The sequence below is a fragment of the Cyprinus carpio genome, chromosome B23 (genome assembly GCF_018340385.1).
Source record: "Cyprinus carpio isolate SPL01 chromosome B23, ASM1834038v1, whole genome shotgun sequence".
Lineage (NCBI taxonomy): Eukaryota > Metazoa > Chordata > Actinopteri > Cypriniformes > Cyprinidae > Cyprinus > Cyprinus carpio.
The window spans coordinates 21669977-21687957 of NC_056619.1; the positions used below are offsets into that span (position 1 = coordinate 21669977).

Consider the following 17981-nt stretch of genomic DNA (forward strand, 5'->3'; position numbering starts at 1 on the left):
CCTCACTTGCCTCAGTTAAGGTCAGTGTTCATGACTCCACCGTAAGAAAGAGACTGGGCAAAAATAGTCTGCATGGCAGAGTTCCAAGAAGAAAAAACCGCTGCTGCTGGACCAAAAGAACATAAAGGCTCATCTCAGTTTTGCAAGGAAACATCTTGATGATTCCCCAAGACTTTTGGGAAAATACTCTGTGGACTGACGAGACAAAAGTTGAACATTACGTCTGGTGTGTGTCCCATTACGTCTGAAAAGTAACACCGCATTTCAGAAAAAAAATCATACCAACAGTAAAAACATGGTGATGGTAGTGTGATGGTCTGGGGCTGTTTAGCTGCTTCGGGACCTGAAGACTTGCTGTGATAAATGGAAAATGGATGAATTCTGCTGTTTACCAAAAAATTCCTGAAGGAGAATGTCCAGCCATCGTTCCTGACCTCAAGCTGAAGCGAACTTGGGTTCTGCAGCAGGACAACGATCCGAAACACACCAGTAAGTCCACCTCTGAATGGCTGAAGAAAAACAAAATGAAGGCTTTGGAGTGGCCTAGTCAAAGTCCTGACCTGAATCCTGTTGAGATGCTGTAGCATGACCTTAAGAAAGGCGGGGTTCATGCTCGAAAACCCTCTGATGTGGCTGAATTACAACAATTCGGCACAGATGAGTGGATCAAAAATGACCTCCACAGCGCTGTGTAACAAGACTCATTGCAAGTTATCGCAAAACATTGATTGCAGTTGTTGCTGCTAAGGGTGGCCCAACCAGTTATTAGCTTTAGGGGGCAAGCACTTCTTCACACAGGGCAATGTAGTTTTAGATTTTGTTTTCCCTTAAAAATACAAAACCTTCATTTAAAAACTGCATGTTGTGTTCACTTGTGTTATCTTTTACTCATATTTAAATTAGTTTGATGATCTGAACATTAAAGTGTGGACAAACATGCGAAAAAAAATAAGAAATCAGGAAGGGGGCCAACAATTTTTCACACCTATACTGTAAAAAATCATTAGCAAAGTTACTAAAACTTAAAATTGACAATATAAAAATGAAAGCAAATTCAAAATGTTAATAAATACTATAATAATATAGAAATAATATTATACGCATACATGGTGGGTATATGGGTTTGCTGTTGAGCTGCTGTTTCTCAGAAACATGTGCCAGTTATTAACTACAGGATGTCTCCGGCTACTCTCATGCATATTTGATAAGGAAATTAAGTCAATAACTTCAGCAGCATGAAAGCCTTATGCCCTCAGTGAAATCCTCATGAACGTCACTTATTTCCAGGCATGAGAAACATCTGAACTGTGTGCAACTGTTATGAGTCTAAATATGATGACCTGTTAACAGAATGTTCACCTGATATCATTATACTGGTTTGTCCTGCACTGAGAAGGGAATTGTTAAAGGTAAATGATGTGTGTTTGTTTGTTTTCATAGCATGGGCGTCATACATGACTAACTCCCCTACTGTCATCGTATTGATCGGCCTTCCCGCCAGAGGAAAGACATACATATCTAAGAAGCTGACCCGATACCTCAACTGGATCGGGGTTCCCACGAAAGGTGAGAGAAAAATGAGAGTTGTTCTGAGTGGAGCTCCTTCAACATACTTCTGTGTTTATAATTACTTATGCAGTTTTCCTGGGGAAGAAACACCAAAATTATTTCTTAAATTAAAACAGTAAGAATTAATAATCTGAATTGATTCAAATAATTTTTAAAAAGTTAAATAATTCTTACCTCAATATAAACTATTACATGGTTTTCAGGAAGCTTGTTTCCACCACAAAAAAAAAAAATAAATAAAAAAAAATTAAAAGGTATTTGCGACTTTTTAATTTAACAATTCTGACTTTTATTTTTTCCTCATTCTGAATTGTGACACACAATTCTGAGAAGAAGAGATATGTATACAATTTTTCTTTTAATTCTGAGAAAAAATACAAAAACTAAATTTAAATAAAAAAGTAAGAATTGTAAGATATAAACTTGCAATTGTGAAAAATTCATAATTTTGAGATATAAACAAGCATTCGTGAGAAAAAGTAAGAATTGCGAGGTATACACTTGCATTGGCGGGGAAAAAAAAGTTTGCATTTGGCGAGAAAGAAAAAGTAAGAATTGCGAGGTATAAATTTGCTAAACTTGTATTTGCGAGAAAAAGTAAGAATTGTGAGGTAAGTAAACTTGCATTTGTGGGAAAAAGTAAGAATTGTGAGGTATAAACTTGCATTGGCGGGGGAAAAAAGTAAGAATTGCGAGGTATAAACTTGCATTTGTGGGAAAAAGTAAGAATTGCGAGGTATAAACTTGCATTTGCTGGAAAAAGTAAGAATTGTGAGGTATAAACTTGCATTTGTGGGAAAAAGTAAGAATTGCGAGGTATAAACTTGCATTTGCTGGAAAAAGAAAGAATTGCGAGGTATAAACTTGCATTGGCGGGAAAAAAAGTAAGAATTGTGAGGTATAAACTTGCATTGGCGCGGGAAAAAGTAAGAATTGTGAGGTATAAACTTGCATTTGTGGGAAACAGTAGTAAGAATTGCGAGGTATAAACTTGCATTTGTGGGGGAAAAAAAGTAAGAATTGTGAGGTATAAACTTGCATTGGTGGGAAAAAAAGTAAGAATTGTGAGGTATAAACTTGCATTGGTGGGAAAAAGTAAGAATTGCGAGGTTATAAACTTGCATTGGTGGGAAAAAAGTTAAGAATTGTGAGGTATAAACTTGCATTGGTGGGAAAAAAAGTAAGAATTGTGAGGTATAAACTTGCATTGGCGGGAAAAAGTAAGAATTGTGAGGTATAAAACTTGCATTTGTGGGAAAAAAGTAAGAATTGCGAGGTATAAACTTGCATTTGCTGGAAAAAGTAAGAATTGTGAGGTATAAAACTTGCATTTGTGGGAAAAAAGTAAGAATTGCGAGGTATAAACTTGCATTTGCTGGAAAAAGAAGAATTGTGAGGTATAAACTTGCATTGGGCGGGAAAAAAGTAAGAATTGTGAGGTATAAACTTGCATTTGTGGGAAACAGTAAGAATTGCGAGGTATAAACTTGCATCTGTGGGAAAAAGTAAGAATTGTGAGGTATAAACTTGCATCGGTGGGAAAAAAGTAAGAATTGCGAGGTATAAACTTGCATTGGTGGGAAAAAGTAAGAATTGCGAGGGTATAAACTTGCATTGGTGGGAAAAAAGTAAGAATTGCGAGGTATAAACTTGCATTGGTGGGAAAAAGTAAGAATTGCGAGGTATAAACTTGCATTGGTGGGAAAAAAAGTAAGAATTGCGAGGTATAAACTTGCATTGGTGGGAAAAAAGTAAGAATTGCGAGGTATATAAACTTGCATTGGTGGGAAAAAAAAGTAAGAATTGCGAGGTATAAAACTTGCATTGGTGGGGAAAAGTAAGAATTGCGAGGTATAAACTTGCATTGGTGGGAAAAAGTAAGAATTGTGAGGTATAAACTTGCATTTGCGGGAAAAAAAGTAAGAATTGCGAGGTATAAACTTGCATTTGCTGGAAAAAAGTAAGAATTGCGAGGTATAAACTTGCATTTTGTGGAAAAAAGTAAGAATTGTGAGATAAAAAAAAAAAATCACAATTCCTTTTTTTTATCAAAGAAAAAAAACAGGTGCAAACTAGCAATTTTACAGGTTTATAACTTGCAAAGTCAGAGTTGTGAGATAAAAACTCAGAATTGCAAGAAAAAAAATTCCAATGACCTTTTTTATTTCTTATTCCATCACAGAAAAAAAAAAAAAAAACAATTGCAAGATATAAACACACAATTACGAATTTATACCTTTTTAGCTTTGGTATGTTTTTAGCATTGGCACTGGATCTATAAAATATTATACTATTATGTTTGTTTGTTTCTGTCAGTTTTTAACCTGGGCGTTTATAGACGTGAGGCGGTACAGTCGTACAAGTCTTACGACTTCTTCCGTCACGACAATAAGGAGGCCATGAAAATCAGGAAGTGAGTATCCACACCGTTACACCTACATTACACAAATACCTCCGACATGAGTATGTTTCTACAGCAGTCTGTGTCAGTCACTTCAGGAAATGATCAGGAGGAAGTTTTGAGTTGCACTGTGACATAATGTCATATTCACATCAAACTATGTGTCTAAAAAGAAAGAATAAGCAGTTTTTATTTGATTTGATTGATTCTGATATGATGGGCATTGTTTCCTCAAACTGATAAATCGAGTCAGTATCAGTCTGTGCTGTTGAGTTTAATGTGATTGTGGCGGTTCTGATGATTGGTCTTCTGTTGTTTCTCACAGACAGTGTGCTATCGTGGCTCTACAGGATGTGAAATCTTATCTGAATGAGGAGGGAGGGCAGATCGCTGTAAGTTCTGCTCTTTAGACTTCACACATACTGAAACTAGAATCACGTGTGCTGGAGTGTTTTGTGTTATTTGTCTTGCATAAATATAAACCATAAGTGGTTTCAAAGTGTATCACTGCATCAGATCAGTGGTGTCATTTCAAAATAATTTTTGTTAATAGAAATGAAGCTGAAATAAAATATAAAATTAGATGAAAAATATAGAATTAGGAATGCCGCTTTGGCAAACAACGAAAATAAATCTACTAAAAACTAAAATAAAAAAATATCTGAAATATAAGTAAATTAATGCTAAATAAAAATATTTAAAAAAAATCACAAAATCACATAATATAGTTATTACAACTTAATAATAAAATTTACTAACATTATTAAAATTTCTTAAAACTAAAATAAAAATAAATAAATTAAATATAAATATTGAAAAAAATATATATAAAAATGGCAAAAGTTCATAATAGAATCACCATGATTTAAATTAATATTAAAATTAGCAACTAACTGAAATACATTTAAGATCAAGTAAAATTATAAAAACTACTAAAAACTGGAATGAAAATCAATTGAAACAGAAATATTTTAAAAATAATTAAATGACAAAAAAGTAATAAAAAAAAATCTGAAACATTGGCTTTGCAAAAAACTAAAATAAAAAAAAAAAAAAAATAAAAAAACAAAATAAACAACTAACTAAAATAAACTAAACTAAAAATAAAAATACTGTAAACTGAAATAAAAAATAAATACAGCTAAATACAATTTCTAAAAGTGAGAAAATTATTAGAATGAAAATATAAAAATAAAGCTAATTTAAATGATTAATACATACTATAATAATAACATTTAATAATTAATTAATAATAATATATTTATATTATTAATTAATTAATTAATTAATTAATTAATAATTATTATATATAAATAAAATGTAAATATCACTGCCCCAGATGCTGTTTAAACTTTTCATCATATCACATTGTCATTAAAAACTCAGATCTATACCTTCATTTCATAAATATTGGCCATGCCAATTTCTATACCAGTCAAACAGAGCATAAAAGAAATAAATATCATTACAATCATTTCAATTGCTTTAGAGGCTTCTATGACACCTAATTGCACTTGTGACATAAGCTAATTATTCTAAATGTTTGATTATATTTGATGAGATATTTCCTAATTTATTTCTTTTCACTTCTCTTGTCAGGTTTTTGATGCCACAAACACAACCAGAGAGAGAAGGAGCCTCATCCTGAGTTTTGCCAAGGAAAATGCATATAAGGTCAGAGGTTGTGTGAATATCATTCTCTTACTGAAATATTAGCGGTTCTTCTGTAGCAGTCGTCAGGAAGTGTTCAGAGCATCCAGAGATCAGTAAAGCTCCTCCGTCAGCCTAGTTTGCCCTTCATAAACCTGAATAGAAACCTTCTTCCAGTCTTTGAAGGGTTTCTTTTTTGGTTTTGTTTCCAGGTGTTTTTTGTCGAATCGTTTTGTGACGACCCAGAAGTCATCGCTCGCGCTGCCAACATACTGGTGAGTGTCACCGTTAATATTCATCACTGCTGCTATATCAGAAAAGGTTTTCAGGGTTATATAACATAAAAAGTGTTTGAGTTTTTTGTCCTCATTTAGAAGTCGCTTTGGATAAAGGGTCTGCTAATAAATGACAAAATGTAAAAAAAAAAAAAGAAATATTCTTAATTTTATTATAGTTATGGCAGCTTTTAGGAGCTCACATTAATTGAGAGACTGTAGGAAATATTTGAGCTTTGAAAAAAGAAAAAAAAAAAGCTATCTAAAATGATTAAATTCTTTAAAAAAGAAATATACACATTGCACAGCTACATCTACACATTTCACCCTGATTATTTATTAAAGTACAGTTATAGATAAACTTATATATCTTGATGATGAGCAAAATGAAGTTAATTGTTGGACAGCAGTGAGCCTGTGTTCATTAATGTGATGGCAGGATGTGAAAGTTTCCAGTCCTGATTATCCTGAGAGAGACCGAGATAGCGTGATGGAGGATTTCCTGAAGAGAATCGAGTGCTATAAAAATCACGTATCAGCCGTTAGACCCGGACGACGACATGACAAGTATGAGTTTATTTTCATTTTATAAGTATATTTCCACGTATTATTTTTCCGAAAACATCATCTAGTAGTTCAGTGATCTCTGAAGAGACATTTGGCAGAACTTGTCCTTGTGACCTAAACCCCATCTTAGGCTTTTCTGTTGTCATGTCACTCAGTCTCCAGCAGAGAGCAGTACAGTACTGAATATGTTTTTTTTTATATTCTATGTTGGTTTTGTTTGGTGATAATACTATATGTGACCCTGAAGCACAAAACCAGTCTTAAGTCGCTGGGGTATATTTGTAGTCAATAGCCAAAAATACATGGTATGGGTCAAAATTTATTTTTCTTTTATGCCAAAAATCATTAGGACAGTGCATTCAGGCCATTACATTTACATTTATGCATTTAGCAGACGTTTTTTTCCGAAGTGACTTACAGTGCATTCAGGCTATACATTTTTTAAATCAGTTCAGTTAGTGTGTTCCCTGGGAATTGAATCCACAACCTTTTGCGCTGCTAACGCAATGCTCTACCACCGAGCCATATTCCATGAAGATATTTAGCAAATTTCCTACTGAAAATATATTAAAACTTAATTTTTGATTATTAGTATGTATTGCTAAGAACTTAATTTGTACAACTTAAAAGGCGATTTTCTCAGTATTTGGATTTTTTGCTCCCTCAGATTCCAGATAAACCAAATAGTTGTATCTCGACCAAATATTGTCTGATCCTAACAAACCACACATCAAAGCTAATTTATTCAGCTTTCAGATGATGTATAAATCTCAATTTCAAAAAATTGACCCTTATGACTGGTTTTGTGGTCCAGGGTCACGTATCATAAACACCTCTGATACTTTCTAATTGACTAAGTTTGTGTTGAAATAGTGTGTATATTCAAATATTAACCGAGAATCTCTGAAAATCTATACGGATGTTTTGGACAGTCCAAGGCATTTGTGAGATTCCTCAGGAGTAGCTTTTGGTTTTAATCATAGAATAATCTGCCAAGGCTTTGGAAAATTGTAACTCATTGCAGTGATTACAGACACAGCTGCCTTCAGACTTCCTTCCACTAGCTTTTGTTCTCTGCTGTGAAAGTGCTCAGACAACATCTCAGAAAACTGTTCAGTTCAACTTGCAACCTACAGTGTTCTTGTTTGTACACTTATTATATGCTTCACTAATGTGAGGTCCAAAAAGAGACACAAACATTATGGGACAGTATATTTAATTATATACAGAAATAAGTGGAAAACCCACATTCATGTCCCTGGAATTTGTAGATTAACTCTTGTTTTAATCAACGGTGTTAGTTTATTATTTACTTCTGTATTATTCTAGTATTTATTAATGTTTTGAAAATGGAAATCTAAAAAAAAAAAAAAAAAAAAAAAACTTTAAATTTACTTTTAGTAATTTTATTCTGTTTTATTCGTTTTTCTTAGTTTTTAAATATTTTTAGTTTTAGTTATAGTTTTCATTTGAATTCTGTTTTAGTTTTAGTTCTAATTTTTATTTAATGTTTTTATCATTTTTTATGTTACTATTTAGATTTAGTTTATTTATTGTAGGACTTAAACTTATTTTATTTTAGTTGTATGCCAAGAAAAATTTCAGTTATTTTTTTCCATCCAATATTTGTATTTTATTTTATTTTAGTTTTATTTTAATGAACAACATTTTTATTAGTTCTATTTAATAACAACACTGTTAATCAAGAGAATCATTTTGCCACCAAACGTACAGATATGAATTCTAAAACATATACTGTAATCCTAGCATTATACTACTTGCTATACTACAGCATATAGGATTTAAATGTAGCATCTTAACATCTTATCAGATAGCAGTATCTTTTATCCTTAACAAATGAATAAATCTATAGTATTACCTACTGTACAACCACCTTATTTTACTCTGTTTGTTGTGGAGAGTCATTTTTAAAGAGTTTTCAACTCTTTTTATTAACTTTTCTCATAAACATGCTTTTTTATACAAGGGAAGGGACTGTTGAAGGTATGAGGTTACAAGTTGGTTTTATGATTATGTAATGGTGATTAATTATGTTTCTCTTTTTTTAGCATGTGTCTTACACGCAATTAAATGCAGGAACGGTTCTCTGGAGTTGCCTATTGATTGTTCTGTACTCAAGAGGACAATAATGATAAAACAGCTGATATTATAGTGTGTGTGAGTGTGTGTGTGTGTGTGTGTGTGTGTGTGTGTGTGTGTGTGTGTGTGTGTGTGTGTGTGTGTGTGTGTGTGTGTGTGTTTTGTGTGTGTCTAAATCATTAGGCCACAAACACATGTATAACAGTTTGCAAAGGCATCTGTAAAGCCATTTCAGGGTTGTTTTTGGGCTCTTTCAGGGACCTGTCCTTCATCCAGGTGATCAACGTGGGCCAGCGTTTCCTGGTGAACCACGTTCAGGACTACATCCAGAGCAAGATCGTCTACTACCTGATGAATATTCACGTTCAGAAGCACTCCATCTACCTGTGCCGCCACGGCGAGAGCCAGCACAACATCCAGGCCTGCATCGGAGGAGATTCAGAGCTCTCCAGCAGAGGAAAACAGGTACACTTCATGGATAGATGGGCAGAATATGGCTTTTTCAGTCTCACTGATATACTGGAACACCGCCCTGCATCATATTTGGTGAATGAAATCCAGTGCATGTTACTTACTCATTTCGAGGTGCTGATTCCACAAATAATGGCTGATTTGCTCAAGCACATCACACTATCTTACAAAATATGATGCATTTTGTAACTTATTTGCTCTCGACAACCATTTATAAGGTGATGTTCTCTTTTCGTAAACTTAACCAGCAGAAAAAACTGCCACAAATACATGAGCCCATCTTTATATTTGTTCACTTTTAAGCCCATTTTCACATGTATGAATTATTCTGAAAACACTATTTCCATTTTTTCCACTAAGTTGAATTATACATTTTGATGACTTCTATTCATCTTTAAAATAGAAGCTTTTGACGTTGACTTCTTTTTAGTATTTTGATAAGTGCATTAAAGCTGATACATGCATACATACATACATAATAACATATATATATATATATATATATATATATATATATATATATATATATATATATATATATATAATATATATATATATATAATTTTTGTAAAATCTTATAATTTATATAAATATATATTTAAATGAGATATGAGAGATACTTAAGATATATTTAAATGAGAAATGAGATTTGTTTGTTAGTATTTTGAATTAGGTTTTTAGGTTTTTTTTTTTTGTTTTTCACTTTAATTTTAGTTGAAGTTTTAGTAATTTTGTTACTTTTTTGTAATTTCTTACTAGTTTTCTTTAAGTATAACTATAGATTTTATTGTTTTTTGTTATTATTACATTAAAAAATAATATTCTTATTAATAGAATTGTTATAAATTTTTAATTCATTCAATATTAGTGTAAATTAGAAATGTTTCCTTGGCGACTGAAAAAAAAAAGTTTTTTCTTTAATATTTTCTTTTACTATAAAATAAATAAAATATATATTTATTTGCTTTATTCAGTTATTCATAAATTAATTTTTTTAGTTTTTTTTTTTTAAGTTTTAGTTAACTGTAGCAAAACAGAGTTGTTTGTATTTGTTAAACGTGTGTTTTTTTTACACTGTAGCACATGTAAAGCCTCTTTCATAGTCACTCTGTGTCGCTTCCCAGCATGCTCTGGGTCAGACCTTTACCACAGGTGGGTGAGAAATTGTTTTGCAGGCTTGTTAACGTCTTTCCCGCTCTGTGTTAGTTTTCTAAAGCCCTGCGTGGGTTTCTGGAAAACCAAAAAGATCCCAGACCTGAAGGTGTGGACCAGTCAGCTCAGACGCACCATCCAGACGGCCGAGGAGCTGGGGCGTCCCGTACGAGCAGTGGAAAATACTCAACGAGATCGACGCTGTGAGTTTCCTGCCACTGTTTTTATTACAGCAGCGGCCTCTGCTTTTCATATGAACACTGGGCTGTTGTTCATTACTTACCGTGATAAAACAGAGGTGTTTTCTGTTAACACGCAATTAGTCAATTTTGAGTCAGATGTTTAATAGAGGTGTATCATATTTAACTCGTTTACCACACCAAAATGAATTCCGCTATATAATTGGGAAAACTTTGCCATGAGTGCAATTAAAGTCTGCTTCCACATAAGTGGGAAATGAGGTAGATGTTTAATGCTTTTAAGGAGCAGTTCACTCAAAAATGAAAATTTGCTAAAGATGTCCTCACCATCAGGACATCCAAGATGTAGATGAGTTTGTTTCTTCATCAGATTTGGAGAAATGTAGCAGATTACATCACTTGCTCACCAATGGATCCTCTGTAGTGAATGGGTGCCGTCAGAATGAGAGTCCCAAACAGCTGATAAAAACATCACAATAATCCACAAGTGATCTACAGCACTCCTGAAAAAAAAAAAACCACATCCTAAATCAAAAGATGAATATTTACAAAAAAAAAACACTTTACAAGCCAAAACAGTTCTAAACATAATCGCTTCCCTTAATCTTGCTTTCTCCAGTGAAAAAACTCATCTGGTCTGCATCATGAGAGAAATCTGCACAGATCAAGCAGAAAACCAGTCCAAAAACCGTTCTAAACAAATAATATCAGTGGATTTGATGGAACAGGACATTACGTTTTCACTGGAGGAAGCGATATTATGGACTCGTATTTTGGCCAGAAGAGACGGTTTGAAGTGAAAACATCTTTATGTATTTGTTTCTTACAAAAAACCCAGCTTTCCTCTTCACAAGACATTAACTGATGGATTTGAAAGAAGTGAAATAAATTTCCTTATGAAATTAATTCCTTGTAAAACCCAGTAAACTCAGAAACTCACACAAAACAGATGCCATGCCGGCGTGCAAAACCATAAAACAATAAAACTGATCTGGAGAAGAAAATCTTCACAGAGAGCAAACAACACCTATCTCCTTTACGCTCATTTAAGACCTGCTTCCTCCCTCTCCTCTCCCCTTCCTGCCTTTGACTCTCACTCTTCTCCCCAAAAGCAAGAATATCCATGTTATATCTTGTGAATATGTTGTTTCTACCCCTTCATGTTTGGTATAATTTTAAAGGTCTTTGTGCGATTGGTAAAATGGTCTCAATTTCATAGTAGTCACTTGTATTATAAGAAATATTGAACACTTCCGTAGAATTGTGTTCTGCTGAGGAAGGGGTGTGTCTATCTATCTATCTCCAAGCCAGGTGTGACCCTGGGACCACGAGAACCTAACAAGCCAAAAGGTCTTGATGTTTTTACAACTGATTTGAAGATTTCTTTGTTTTTTTATTTGAGTATATAAGGGAAGTGACAAAACATTTGCTGGGCGATTCTGTAGCCAGAAAGCTGTAGTATGGAGTGTGTCCACACACTCTATACGATGTATTTTTCCTGAAGTCAGGTGTGCATCCTTTACTCTTAGATTTATCTTTGAGAATTTGATGTCTTGTATTGATTTGATATCTTTTAATTGACTGTGTAATTGGTATAATACATAATTACCTGACTAATAATAATTGTTATATTTGACATATTCTGATCTCTTCTGAAATCATTTTTCAAGTAGATTAATGTGTAGTGGTATTTCCACAAATCTGCGTTCAGGACAGATCATACTGCAGCACCAGTGGATGAACCACGGGGAACACCATCAGGGGCTTCAGATTTCTGACTGTCACTGGCTTCTTACACGGTGTAGCATCTTTGTTATGAGCATGCAGGGTGTAGCTCACTTAAAGGTATTATAATCGCTCTGCATCCTCTGAGTAAGTTCAGAACTGACGAGTTTGTGTCCGTGGGTTCACAGTTGGCCGAGTGTAATTCCTGTGCGATACCTGGTCCCCCTAATGAATGAATAATGGAAAGTATGGGATTTCCAGAAACACTCAAATATCTAAATTAATAAACAATAGATATCTGTGATCCGTTTTTGATTAGAAATATTGTCTAAATTTAATAATCACGTGAAAATTCGAGTCAGATTGTACACGGAGCTAGACTAAAATTCAAACTAAATCCTGATAAATTCAGAAGCACAAGACCGAATACGCATTAAACCCAGGACGCTGGATTCCATTTTTGGGCCAGCGGTTGGATTCTTACAGTCTGGAGTGGTGTTGATTATTGTGATGTTTTCATCAGCTGTTTGGACTCTCATTCTGACGGCACCCATTCACTGCAGAGGATCCATTGGTGAGCAAGTGATGTAATGCCACATTTCTCCAAATCTGTTCTGATAAAGAAAACAAATCGTGTACTGTACATTTTGGATGGCCTGCTGAGGATGACTAAATTATCAGCAAGTATTTTTGGGTTAACTATTGCTTATATTACAAAAAGAAAAAAAACAATCACATTATTACAAAACATCTGCAGTGATGACAGAGAACCATTTGCACTGATTGTGCATTGTTATTTTTAATGTGTGTTTATGTCTTGCATCAGGGCATCTGTGAGGAAATGACATATGAAAAGATAAAAGAAACATATCCAGATGAATATTCTCTCAGAGACCAGGACAAATACCACTACAGATACCCAGGAGGAGAGGTATGTTCTGTACCGTTGTGACTTCTGATGTGCCATTTAGAGTTCTCACATTTTAATAATAACTCTTCATGACTTTTTTCATGACCTTTAATAATTCAGATTTGACTGATTGAATAATGAACTATTCAGACTGATTCACCGAAAAGATTCAACTCAAGTCTTTTCTGCTCACCAAGGTTGCATTTATTTGATCATAAATACAATAAAAACAGTAAAATTGTGTAATATTATTACAATTTAAAATAACTGTTTTTCTATTGATTATATTGTAAAATGCAATGTATTTCTGTGATCAAGCTGTATTTTCAGCATCATTACTGCAGTCTTCAGTGTCACATGATCTTCAGAAACATTCTAATATGCTGCTCAAGAAACATTTCTGATTATTATTATTAGTATAAAAACTATTAATTTCTTCAAACAAAGAGAAAAACATTCATATCTAGCATTGAGTTTTGTCTTTCTTCTCTTGCTGTAGTCCTATCAGGATCTGGTGCAGCGGCTGGAGCCAGTAATCATGGAGCTGGAGAGACAAGGCAACGTGCTGGTCATCTGCCACCAGGCCGTCATGCGCTGCCTCCTCGCCTACTTCCTGGACAAGAGCGCTGGTACATCACGCACACACACACACAAACAAAAACACACACACACACACACACAAACACACCCAACACACACACACACACACACACTCAAATAATATCAGTCCTCTTGTGACTTACTGATGACTATAATGAGCATAAACGGCTGCCCACTGCTCCAGGTGTGTGTTCACGGGTGTCGCGTGTGTAGTCACTGCTGTGTGTGTGCACTTTGGATGGGTTAAATGCAGAGCATGGTGGCTGTATGTCACGTCACTTTCACTTTTTTTCACTTTCATATTTTGGTGTGCTTGTATTGTACAGATGATTTGCCGTATCTGAAGTGCCCCCTCCATGCGGTCCATGAAACTCACCCCGCGTGGCGTATGGTATGTGTTGTTCAATCACTTAGGCCCATCTTAAATAGCAATAATTTTAATGTTTTCTGGTTTAATATATTTTTAAAAAAAAATTACATCTATAATATTTAATATAAGTATTAAAATAAACTTTTATTAAAATAATGTTAAAAAATTTATATGTATTTTTAGTCATTTCATTTAGCAGACGCTTTATTAACCAAAAGTGACTTACAAATGAGGATGTGTATATATATTATTATTAATATTTCTACTTGGAAAAAAAAAAAAAAAAAAAAATATATATATATATATATAATATATATATATATATATATATATATAATATATATATATATATAATATATGTGTTATGTATGTATCTATTTATTCCAAGTAGAAATATTATTAAAATCAAAATAAAATGTGTTTGAGAGATTGACTCAATCTATCTTATAAAAAAAGTTCAAAAAATCCTCACAGTTATGTGAAATAGAGTCAATAGGGGATACTTTAGCACAGTGTTTATTGTGCTAAACAAAACTTTAGACAGTGCGCAGTTCTACGAATTAAATCAGAAAAATATTTTGTTCTAGCAGCTTTAACTGTACACTGATATTTATTGAGAGATTTCCTGTAACATTTCAAGGAAATTTGTAATTTTGTCTCTCCTCCATCTTCGTTCTGCTTTTCTACAAGCTTGTCTGAGAGCACGTTTCATTCTTAAAACATGGCTGAGATAGGGACTTTTTTGTCTGATTGGAGCAACATCATTAATAATATCCAGACATACAGAATAAAAACATCAGTCAACTCCTCTGTGTCCAAGGGGGTCCAGAAGCCTCTATAATAGAATAATAGAGGAAACTGGGCTTTTAACATATGCCTCAGCAAAACAATTTGATGTCAACTCATTTATAGGATGAAAATAACAATCAGCAGATTGGCTTTGTAGATACGGAAGGCAGGCAGATCAAAATTAAAAAAGACAGGTCTATGATATAATAATTATCCTCTGTGAACACATGTACTAATTAACAAGCCAATGGATGAAACCAGATCAAGAGCATGCCCATGCCTGTGTGTGACATCACAAACAAACTGGTTAGTTAAAAGAATCAATGAGATCACAGAACTGCTTTCCTAAAGGGCTGGATGAGCAACACACCTGGATATTAAAGTCCATAATATTAAAACGTTATCAGTAGTCCGAATGAATATATCCGGTGGCTCTTAGCGGGGTAGATAGAGCATAGGTAGAGCTAGTAACATCAGATATTTTTTCAATACTTCTTTGTTTTCTGTTGCAGGCTGTAGAGTCAAACATATTTGAACCTGAAAGTAGAAGCTTGGTGAACACACACCAGTACAGACCACTCGTAAGGAGAAGCATAACCTTTACCAGACTAACCGTTTTAGGTGTTTGCTTCAGAACAGAACATAAGCTCTCAAACATCACACAACTTCATTGTGCAGAATGATTCCGGATGTTTATGCTGTTATGATATTTTGGAATCACATGTTTTTCCTATGAATCTCGCAATCTGTCTTAACACAAACAGGCTTGAGTAATCAGCGTGAAAGAGTTTCAAGCAACAACAAACTTTAAAACTCTTTTAAGGAGGAAAGCTCAAGGCTGGCAGAGTGCTCTGTTTTGGCAGTGTAAAGGCCGTACACACCGGGACGAATATCGGCTGGCGGCGTTATTCGCCAGCGTTTTTCAACGCGTTTTGTGTGTGTCACACCCAAGCGATTTTCGCTGACGATGAGCCGAGTGAACATGCAATTTCATTTCCCTGACATTAGATGGCGCTTAATGTAAAAAACAGCAAATACTAGACAATACTAGTTCTCTTTATAAAGATTTTTGTAATCGCTGTCGCGTTTGTCCCTATAGTTCTTTGTTTTCCGACACCAACGAGACCAGCAACTCTACATTCATCTTGCCTTGCCATCTTCTCCGTCTTATTTCTTCCCGGCAGTGTAGACGCTACTTGGCGTATATCTTCTTCGCCGTTACGTATGTGTGCTCAGCAAGACAGTTTGTGTTTGTTGAGCGCCCCAAGTTGTGTTTTTAAAACTGTAACTTCAGAAGCTCCAGACACGTGTGCAAAAGCGCCATTCTCAATTGGTCGGATAGTTTTTGACACGCGGTGCGTCAAACCAAAAAAAAAACGAACCCGAGGCGTTTTTTAAAAACATGACGCTTTTACGCGTGGCGTGTTTTCGCGTCGGTGTGCACACACTCACATTGGCGCCCTTTGTTTAGTCACGAGGCGTCTGTTAAACGTCGGCGAATATCGCGCGCGAAATTCGTCCCGGGGGTGAACAGGCCGTTAAGTCTGTAGGTGGGAGTTTGCCTGAAAAACACCAAAACCACACTCTGTGGTCAGAGCGATTCTCACAGTCCCGTCTCAGAATAGTCCTGGTTTATGAATGGATATTGTTTTGGATGCAGTATTTAGGATGACATCAGCATCTGTCTGATGGGCGGCAGTCGGGGGAGTTTCCTCCAGCCTGAGCTTTAATTTAATGTGCATCAACAGTTTAGTTTCCACTCAGATTTTTAAAGAGCTTATATAACATGGAAAACAGAAGGTTTTTTGCTCTTTAGGAAAAACAAGAAGAAAAAAAAAAAGAGTTGTGTTGATTTATTAAGTTTGACTTACACAACTCCAATCCACCCACTCATTAAAAATTTAGCATAATTACATTGTACACAATGTACTATAAACAGCTTTTTTTTCTCTGCAAAATATAATTTAGTAACACATCATACTCAAGGACTTTTTGTATAATGCATCATAAAAGTAGTTTTAAATGCATTAATTATGCATTGTAATGCACCTCATATGCATTGTATGTTCTCATTAATACATTAATTAATACAGTTATAATACATTAAATAATTATCTACTCATTTAGAAAGAATAATGCATTAAAAACACGTCAAACAAACCTATAATAATGCATTTTAACTTTGGTTCAATAATTATAAATGCATTACCATGGACATTATGAATACCTTTATAATGCATAATACATACAGGCTTTAAGTAAAGTGTTATAATTTCTTATTCTCCTTTTAACTGTCAGCTGAAATGTGTCCTGGAATTAATTATTTTTTTTGCTATGTATTGTTTGGGGCTCTTTGAGAAACTAAGCTCAGAAATTGTAACCGCTATGATATCAAAACACAAAGCATGCTTGTAGCACTTTTTTGAGATCAAAATATGTCACCTATGAGATTTGCTTAGATCCAATGAGAAGGTGTTTTATTGGGGGGGGGGGGGGGTATTAACAGGTTATCATTTACACATCAACACTTTAATTTCACATGCAAAAAGCCATTAGCCAATCATAATAGATGTAATTTACATATAGAGGTCTAAGAGCTATAATAGCTGCAGCAATCCTGTTTTCATTGTAAGGCTCAGAGAGAAGGTGGAAATTGTCTTTGAAGAACTACACTATGATGCAAGAAACCTTGAAAAATGGCCCTTTATAAACACGGCGTTTTGTCCGAGTTTTCATCCACTTTCCTGACATTTGTGTGTTCTCAGAGAAGCTCCCGACAGGAAGTACCCGCCCACGCTGCTGAGAGGAACAGCTTTACGCCCGTCCGTCAGGAACGCTGTCCAGCGGGGCGGTTGCCGACGCGAAGAGGCTGTGCGGTTGACTTGATCCTGAACTGGACAGTGGCGTAAAGCGTTCCCCTCAGCAAGTGGGCGTACTTCCTGTCGGGAGCTTCTCTTATACACACACAATGTAGAACGTGGATGAAGACTCGGACAAAAGCCGTGTTTTATAAAGGCCATATTTCAAGGATGTTCTTGCATCATAAGTTGTAATTTTCTTCAAGACAATTTTCCACCTTCTCTCAAGGATCCTTACAATGAAACAGGATGCTGCAGCTATTATAGCTCTTAGACCTTCTATCATGTCAACTTACATCTATTATGATTTGCTAATGGCTTTGCATGTGAAATTTAAAGTGTTG

General features: G+C 34.6%; 1 pseudogene; it reads left to right on the top strand.

Annotated features, from left to right (window-relative positions):
• The first annotated feature begins 1313 nt into the window (after positions 1–1313).
• LOC109079095 lies at positions 1314–17688 on the top strand (annotated as a pseudogene).
• The last annotated feature ends 293 nt before the right edge of the window (positions 17689–17981 follow it).